This window comes from Thalassophryne amazonica, chromosome 1 (genome assembly GCF_902500255.1).
Source record: "Thalassophryne amazonica chromosome 1, fThaAma1.1, whole genome shotgun sequence".
Classification (NCBI taxonomy): domain Eukaryota; kingdom Metazoa; phylum Chordata; class Actinopteri; order Batrachoidiformes; family Batrachoididae; genus Thalassophryne; species Thalassophryne amazonica.
In genome coordinates this window covers 159,538,069-159,548,124 of record NC_047103.1, presented here as the reverse complement: position 1 = coordinate 159,548,124, position 10,056 = coordinate 159,538,069, and positions in this window count along the sequence as shown.

Below are 10,056 nucleotides of genomic sequence, written 5' to 3'. Positions count from 1 at the left end.
AGAGACAGTTTGGGAGAAATTGCATATCTATCCATATAAAAGAAAGCTACAACTTCTACCAAATAAGTACAAGGATAATGCTTCATGTAATCAGAGTTTATTTAATATTTAACAGTTTGAATTAAAAGCCACATATTAAGCACTATATACTCTTAGTATTTAAAACGACCAAAGTAAGCCCCTCGGCTGCTCCCTTGTTTTTCCCTCTGGGTCTTCGCATCAACATGTGTGATGCTCTGTGGTTTTAATTTATTTATTTTATTTTATTTATCAAGCAGACAATGGGTAAAAACAAAACAAAAAACAAATGGGTATTTCAGACATCAATAGTTTCCATGGAAGCAGGGCTGGTGACCAAGTGGTTAAGTGCACTTGTTTCCGCTGTTGAAGGTTCCTGGTTCAAGGTCACACCTGTATAATCTCTGTGTAATGTGGAGTTGCGTCAAGACAGGCATCTGGTGTAAAAATCAAATCAACATGTAGATCCACATCAGATCTGCTGTGGTGACCCCTAGTGAAACAATGGAGAAACTGAAGAGACTTTAACAGTTTCTATGGAAACAATCTTATATCAAAATGGTAATTTGCATGTTTGGGACATGTCAGATTTTATCCCAGCACAAAAAGACTTAATGGCCCTGATAGTCCATCTCTGACAAAGACTGTTTTGCCATTAAATTGTATGTATTTTGGCATAGCCAAATCAAAGTCATATATTTATGACAGCAGCTATCAATACAAGCATCATACACACACATGCACGTACGCAGAGGCCACTTGGCTTTTATTATATAGATTCAGGGACAGGTTGTATCAAGGAGACAGGAGAGATGGAGTCACAGGGAAGGATAAGTATTCACACGACTACATACTGGTGAGGGTGGGTACACGTCACTGCAGCGAAGTGGCGAAGCCAAAAATTTGTACTTCCACGACTGGCCGCTCAGGTCATGTAAGCTGACCTGACATGAACCATTGTACATTACATTGGTTTTATTGATGAGTCTGACCCCTTTGAAAAGTGACCAAATTACATATTATGTTTGTACTGTGTTCGCTGCGACAAACTGGCGTCCTGTCCAGGATCTACCCCGCCTCACGGCCTATGACTGCTGGGATAGGCTCCAGCCTGGGGGGTTGCCATTCTTTGGAGTCAGCAACTGGACAGATACATTAAGCCTTTCAATCTCAAACTGGTGCGTTGCTATGCAAGTTGAAATCTGTGCCAATAAAAATTAATTATTATTATTTTACATCTACCTAATCAGTGCAGTGAAAATGAAGATAAGTACTTCGAAGATTTGGGTGTTCTGAGTGCATTAATTGGAGGAATTTGACTGAACTACTGTGGTATTGATAGGTGGCTGGAATGAAAACCTGAAGGATCCAGACAGTTCCTTATTTGCTAAGCATATGCTTAACTTTCTTCTTGTTGTATGCTACCCAATGGCAGTTATACCTATGTCAGTGACTCTTGGGGTTCTGAATCCTGTTTAGAACATATTGTGTCTGCATAGGTCTTTGGCAGTGCCATCAGTGACATGGACGTGTCTTATAACTTCACAGATGAAGATCATATTCCGATTGCTTTATCTCTGGCGGTTGAAGAGATACCTAGTCATCAGACTAGGTATCTGACGACAAGGTATCTCTGGCGGTTAGTAAGGTTAGACCTTACTTGTGTGAAGCGCCTTGAGGAAACTCTTATGATTTGGCACTATACGTATAAATGTATAAATGAAAATAAATTGAAATTGATGAATATTACCAACAGTTGCACCCCAAACTGGGAAATTCTGTCTGATGCAGAGTATAATCAACCCAGTCTCACGGCATGTCGTGATTCAGCAGCACAAAATATACATTAATCTAGTGGTTTGTCATATTGTCAAGAAAAGTGCAAAATTTTTGTCATGGGAGCACAAATTTATTCTAATTCATTCCGTGACGGGTGCACGTAATTAAAAGTGCAGCGCGTGGGGGGTTGGTTATAGTTAGGGTTGGAGGAAGGAGTAGTGTTAGGTTAGGGTTGGGGGTAGGAGTAGGGTTAGTAATAGTGAGCTTTAAAAAGACCCCGTCACAAAAATTTGAATCATTTCTGTGACGGGAGCACAAAAAAAAAAAAAAAAGTGAGACTGTGTTGTACATGGTGTGCTGCCACTGCCAGTGTCATTAAGGGCAATGCAGGTAATGTCATGTCCAAGGACAACTATAGGCCCATGGCATTAGCTAGTATTATTATCAATGCTTTGGAAATTATATTATTAAATCGCATGTCTGAATACATGGCAACCAACCCCAATCAGTTTGGCTTCAAAAAGAAGCATGGCACAGATCACTGATATGTGATGAAAGAAATAATAGATGTCTATGGGATACTTAATGGTAGTATGTTTGCATGTTTCCTTGATGCTAATAAAGCTATAGGGTAAAACACTCAGTATTATATCAAGCTCTCATTAGGAGTGGAGTTCCTGATTATATTGTCAGATTACTGGTGGCATGGTATGCTAACCAGAAAATGTGTATCAGGTGGTGGAATGATCTCTCAAGAGTTCTTTGGAGTATCTAATGGTGTCAGACAGGGTGGCATTTCGTCCCTTCATTTATTAAATATCTACATGGATGACCTAAGCCACAGGCCAAATACACTCAACAAAAATATAAACGCAACACTTTTGGTTTTGCTCCCATTTTGTATGAGATGAACTCAAAGATCTAAAACTTTTTCCACATACACAATATCACCATTTCCCTCAAATATTGTTCACAAACCAGTCTAAATCTGTGATAGTGAGCACTTCTCCTTTGCTGAGATAATCCATCCCACCTCACAGGTGTGCCATACCAAGATGCTGATTAGACACCATGATTAGTGCACAGGTGTGCCTTAGACTGTCCACAATAAAAGGCCACTCTGAAAGGTGCAGTTTTATCACACAGCACAATGCCACAGATGTCGCAAAATTTGAGGGAGCGTGCAATTGGCATGCTGACAGCAGGAATGTCAACCAGAGCTGTTGCTCGTGTATTGAATGTTCATTTCTCTACCATAAGCCATCTCCAAAGGCGTTTCAGAGAATTTGGCAGTACATCCAACCAGCCTCACAACCGCAGACCACATGTAACCACACCAGCCCAGGACCTCCACATCCAGCATGTTCACCTCCAAGATCGTCTGAGACCAGCCACTCGGGCAGCTGCTGGAACAATCGGTTTGCATAACCAAAGAATTTCTGCACAAACTGTCAGAAACCGTCTCAGGGAAGCTCATCTGCATGCTCGTCGTCCTCATCGGGGTCTCGACCTGACTCCAGTTCGTCGTCGTAACCGACTTGAGTGGGCAAATGCTGACATTCGCTGGCGTTTGGCACGTTGGAGAGGTGTTCTCTTCACGGATGAATCCCGGTTCACACTGTCCAGGGCAGATGGCAGACAGCGTGTGTGGCATCGTGTGGGTGAGCGGTTTTCTGATGTCAGTGTTGTGGATCGAGTGGCCCATGGTGGCGGTGGGGTTATGGTATGGGCAGGCGTCTGTTATGGACGAAGAACACAGGTGCATTTTATTGATGGCATTTTGAATGCACAGAGATACCGTGACGAGATCCTGAGGCCCATTGTTGTGCCATACATCCAAGAACATCACCTCATGTTGCAGCAGGATAATGCATGGCCCCATGTTGCAAGTATCTGTACACAATTCTTGGAAGCTGAAAATGTCCCAGTTCTTGCATGGCCGGCATACTCACCGGACATGTCACCCATTGAGCATGTTTGGGAGGCTATGGACCGGCGTATACGACAGCGTGTACCAGTTCCTGCCAATATCCAGCAACTTCGCACAGCCATTGAAGAGGAGTGGACCAACATTCCACAGGCCACAATTGACAACCTGATCAACTCCATGCGAAGGAGATGTGTTGCACTGCATGAGGCAAATGGTGGTCACACCAGATACTGACTGGTATCCCCCCCAATAAAACAAAACTGCACCTTTCAGAGTGGCCTTTTATTGTGGGCAGTCTAAGGCACACCTGTGCATTAATCATGGTGTCTAATCAGCATCTTGATATGGCACACCTGTGAGGTGGGATGGATTATCTCAGCAAAGGAGAAGTGCTCACTATCACAGATTTAGACTGGTTTGTGAACAATATTTGAGGGAAATGGTGATATTGTGTATGTGGAAAAAGTTTTAGATCTTTGAGTTCATCTCATACAAAATGGGAGCAAAACCAAAAGTGTTGTGTTTATATTTTTGTTGAGTATATTTGTCATGTTGGCTGCTAGTGTAGTGGCATACTAATTAACCACATTATGTATGCAGATGACCTGATGCTTATTGCACCCTCTGTGGCATGACTAACAAACTGTTGAAAGTATGTCAGCTGTTTGGTGACAACCACTGTGGACTATACAACACCAAGAAGAGTGTGGTAATGTCCTTTAGGGCCAGCTATCTAAAAGGGGTAGATTTTCCAGTGTTTAAATTAAATTGTGAAGTACTGAAAAACGCTGACTCATGTAGATCCCTTACCAAAAAGTAGTATATGCAAGTATGTTTCAAGTATACTTCTAGTTGACTTTTTATATACTTATCAGTACTATTTTTTGGTAAGGGATACCCCAGACACATAATCAGTAATGACCTAAGTGATGACCTTGATATAGGCAGACCATGCAGACAGCGATCCACCTTAATCCTAGCCCCAATTTGGGCTTGCATGAATTATGGGTGAACTGAACTGAAAAACTGGCATTTGTTTACGTGTTACCTAATCCACTTTCTACAAGGCTTAGAGACATAAAGCATGTGGGAACACTACTGTCACAGCTCAAACGAGACAACATTACAATCCCTTTGTCTACAAATATAAAGATGTGGGAGGATGACATGAAGAAGTGGCCTAAGATAACATACGGTAGCATTTTCAGCAACTTTCTTAACTCTCAATTCGGACGGGGAGGCTATGAACAATCTGAAAAGTACCTGCATCAGTAATAAGGTTGGTCCCATTTTGCTAAAAGACGGTTTTGGACAGTGGGGTGCACATTTCCGCTAATCTGCTAACTGCTAATTAGCAAGACTAACTTTTTCATTAGCAGATTAGCTTTTCAGCTAACTTTGAAAACTACCAACAGACCAATTAGGTTCTGAAAAACTTTGTTCCGCTAACTTTCAGTCCGCTATTAATTTTTTGCTGGCAAAGTGAGTAAATTTTAACCTCAAAATGAGCAGAGAGTGAGCTAACACTTCCGGTTCACAGATCAAAGCACACAAGCGCTAGAAAGAAGACACTGCTTTTGTTGCATCATACAGCCGAAAGAAGTCACACTGTGGACAAAAACAGTATGTATGCGCTGTGGTCTGGTCGAGCCTAATCATCAACAGAAAATTAACGGGAGAATTTTTATTTTGGCGTGACATTTCTCGTTTATGCATGAGATTGATGCTGAAAGCATAATTGTCACGCCAGATGAAGGACAGTTGGCAACCCTGCAATTCTGACCAGCGCACGCTGATGTACTGCTACATGATGAGGAAATTCTGCAACCAGTCAAGCTACAGCCACTTCCTGTATTTGTTTCAGAATAAAAGCCCTGTAGAGTTTCATACACAGTCCAGTCTTATACGAGGTTTCAGTTTTGTTTCCATTTGATCAACGGTGGCTGACAACCAGCACAATGATTGACATGACCAAGCCGGCATAGCAGACCCGAACCTGCAAATGAACACAAAGCGTGGTGTGTATGTACATGCACCCACATACAGAATAATGATTTGATCGTGGTTGAACTCCAGACTCAGCTTTTATGTGTTTTTGGTTTTGCATGCATAATTGTTTAAACACCACATTGGCTGTTTTTCTGCCATAACCCCTGACAGGATGAGAACAGAATGCTGTTTCATTCCAGGATTTGGCTGAAACAATTCAAATTTCACATCCAGTTACTGAAATCACCTCATGTACCTGCAAAGCAGAAGCAAATAGCTATTAAAATGTGACTGCAGCTCAGTCCTTGACTTAAATCAATAAGATTGAGACAATGATCCAGACATGTAGATCTAAAGTTCGTAGACAGTGTTTTATTTACAGTTCTAAAAACAGGAAGATGATCCATCTTTAGAGAATTTCTTTGACGGCCTTCTTGTCGTGTCTGTTTTACAGTTTCCTCAAGTCTTCAAGCTGCTGCCTAAATCTGATTTTGGCAGCGATCATCTCCTTCTTGAGGGAACTGGTCTCCTCCATCAGCTCACTCATTAAGTCCTCCTTGATTTTGCTCACTTCTTTGAAGCTCTCCTTCATGGCTCGCAGCTCCTCCTGGATCTTCTGACTGACTGCGTGAGCTTTGCTTTGACTTTCCCTCAGAGCTTCTTTCTTTTTTCTGAGCAGAGCCAAAGTGTCCCGGTGAGCCTTGCTGTGCTGATCGGGGACAGACGGGTCCTTTGGTTCAGATGGAGGCACAGGAGAACTGCAGACTGCAGACTTTACTGGCTGCAGACTGCAGTTATGTTCTGGCCTCTCCTTTTTTAAAACATCAGACCACATGTTTTTCTTGGTCTCTGTTTTGGTGATGGGCTGGTGAGGTCTCGTCTGTGTGTCACAGAGTTTGTGTTCCTCATCTTTAGCCGGTTGCTTCACCTCTGGTTCTTTCTTTGGAGGAAACTCCTTTTTGGCCTGTGGGATGGGGTCCCTCTTCTCGAAGTCAGACCACATTAAGTGGTCTTGTCTCCCAAGTGGCACCCATGGACCCTTCCAGACCTCGGTGTCAGCTGTCCCTGCCACCTTGGCCTTCTCCTCACGGCGGAGTTCCTCACACACCATGTCGGCCTCCCACACGTTCTGCCAGTTCATCCCTCCACCACCACCCGTCGTCTTCTTCTTCTTCTTTTTCTTTTTGGCTGATTGTTCATACCTCCACTCATCATCCATTGTGTAACGAGGCTGAGGCTCAACAAGTTGACCAGTTGTCTCCAGGAAAGCCCTGTGGAGACGCAGAGTCTGCCTTTTGGCATTTCCAATCCTTTCTTCCCCACAGTACTCCAAGTGTATCGCCATCTACACAGAAAAATAAAGAAACAAATCACAGGATTAACAAAATATAATATAGATTTGAGGGTTTGATAACTAACAACTTCAGCTAAAATGCCATTGGGTTACATCAAGGTTGCTGCCCAGTTCTGAACCAATCAGAAGGTGCAGTTACTGCTGTGTAAAATAAATAAATAAATAAAACTGAAAAGGAATTTGTTTTTTTGTTTGTTTTAGATTCATAACATATTTAAAATATAGTCATCTGCTTACCTCCAAAGGTTTCCTGGTGACTTTTTTCACAAAATATAAAGTTCACAAATGGAATTTCTTGTATTTTTTATTGCATTTTCAGGGTTTTTCCAAATGCTGCAGCACGATGAAGATCACACTGAACTAATGAAACAACCCCAACAGTGCTCAAATTTAGAATTCTTGCTTATGTGGCTTCAGTCTCTTTGTGAGTCATCAGCTGCTTTATTCCTTTATTAGTCTTCATGTACTTTATGAGTCATCGGGGTGGAGCTGGGGGGGACAACAACAGCAACAACAACAACAACAACAAAAAATCCCAAGAGAAAATATTTGGTTTGCACAACTAATTTATATATTTGAGCCCTTAAAAATAAAGTATTCAGCTAAAATGCCATTGGGTTACATCAAGGTTGCTGCCCAGTTCTGAACCAGTCAGAAGGTGCAGTTATTGCTGTGTAAAATAAATAAATAAATAAAACCGAAAAGGAATTTGTTTGTTTGTTTGTTTGTTTGTTTGTTTGTTTGTTTGTTTTAGATTCATAACATATTTAAAATATAGTCATCTGCTTACCTCCAAAGGTTTCCTGGTGACTTTTTTCACAAAATATAAAGTTCACAAATGGAATTTATTGTATTTTCAGGGTTTTTCCAAATGCTGCAGCACGATGAAGATCAATCACACTGAACTAATGAAACAACCCCAACAGTGCTCAAATTTAGAATTCTTGCTTATGTGGATTCAGTCTCTTTGTGAGTCATCAGCTGCTTTATTCCTTTATTAGTCTTCATGTACTTTATGAGTCATTGGGGGGGGGGGGGGGGGGGGGGGGGACAACAACAGCAACAACAACAAAAAAATCCCAAGAGAAAATCTTTGGTTTGCACAACTAATTTATATATTTGAGCCCTTAAAAATAAAGTATTCAGTTAAAATGTCATTGGGTTGCTGCCCAGTTCCTAACCAATCCGAAGGTGTGGTGACTGCTGTGTAAAATAATTAAGAAAATAAACATATAAAAATGTTAAAAATGAAAATGGTTTTGTTTTGGTTTTTAGTTGTTGCTGTTGTTTTTTGTCTCTTTTTCTTAGATTCATAACATATTAAAAATATAGTCATCTGCTTACCTCCTAATGTTGGTATATCGGTTCATGCAGCATTTCGAAAAGTCTGTGAATCCCATCATATGTGCTGTTCTTGACAACATCTTAAACTAGAAGCACTCGGAGAGTGCAAACCTCCGCCAAGGCCATGGGGTCACTGACACCATAACATCTACACGCCGTGGAATCATTGAACCTAAAAAAGTCTAACAATGATGTTTGCTCAGTAGTAAAAAAAAAAATTTAATCTGCTGTGACTGGATAGCATGTATCCTTAACGCTTGGCATCACAGTTTATTGCAACTTGCACCTTTCCCAGAAGCTACTGTCATCTGATCACTGATATTGATATTACATGTGCTTATAGACAAAAACAAATAAGAGACAAAATTCAATTTATTATTCAACTAAACTGCAAATATATGAATTTTTTAACATTTATGAAACACTTCTCTAAATAAATAACAGTAAATTCTGAAATAGAACTATTTTTTAAGTGTTGCATGTGCTACACAAGGCCATAGGGTCACTGACCCTAAAGAGATTCCCTCCTTGGCACAGTGATCTATTCAACAATTCAGTGTTACAACCAAAACTATGATACATACACCTTTGTTTCCTTTATATTTGACATCCTTGACCATGAAAACACACCACTAGAACTTGGAATCACTTTTATGTCTTTATTAGTTCAAAACTTATTGTATAAAAATGATTTTTCTGTAATGGCGGTTTTCTTCTGGATCTAGCTCTATAACATTTGAAGCTACATCAAATCTGATGACACCTTACTGTATCAGTACAGCTTCAGCTACAATTTGGTGTTAGTTGTGCATCTCTAGCTTCATTTGTCACCTCACACTGACACATTTTCTATTTTCCCTATATTTTTGCATATTCTGGATCACCAGATCCGGAATCTGGATCCAATCATCACCAAACTTTGTTGTTTGATAGAACATTTGACTATGTTACACCCTAATTTTTTTCAAGCCTTTCTGCCTTGTTTTTGTGGAGTTAGAAACTAGAATGTCAAAATTCCCCCTATCCCGCAATGGTGAAGAATCCTTTAAAAAATTCCTGGATCCGGATCCTGATCCGGATCACCACTAAAATTTAATCACGTGTTCCTCTTGTCATTTCCAACCACTCCACAAAATTTCATCAAAATCCGTTGAAAACGTTTTGACTTATCTTGCTGACAAACAGACAGCCAAACAAACAAACAAACAAACTCGACCGAAAACATAACCTCCTTGGCGGAGGTAAATATAGGTCCAACATCTCTGTATAAGTTTGTAACTGTCGAGATACTATGTACATATCATGTATCTATGTTGACTTAAGTCTGGAATAAAGTCATTATTATTATTAATATATGTTGTGGACATGATTGAGCGAAGCTCTTCAGCATCTCGCTATGTCATTTCTGGTTTGTGGCTTCATCTACCATCAGTTTGTGGCTTTTTACAGCTTTTTCTGACAATGTTGTCCGGTTTGTGGCTTTTTCCCCACTGGGCAGAATTTGTGCTGTTTTTGGCTTGTGCCTCAGCCTTTTGGTGCTGAGGTGCAGCTCTACCTTCTACTGGTCAATCTTCTTTCCTACTTTCACCTATGGTCATGAGGGTTGGGTCATGACCGAAAGAACTAGATCGCGGGTACAAGC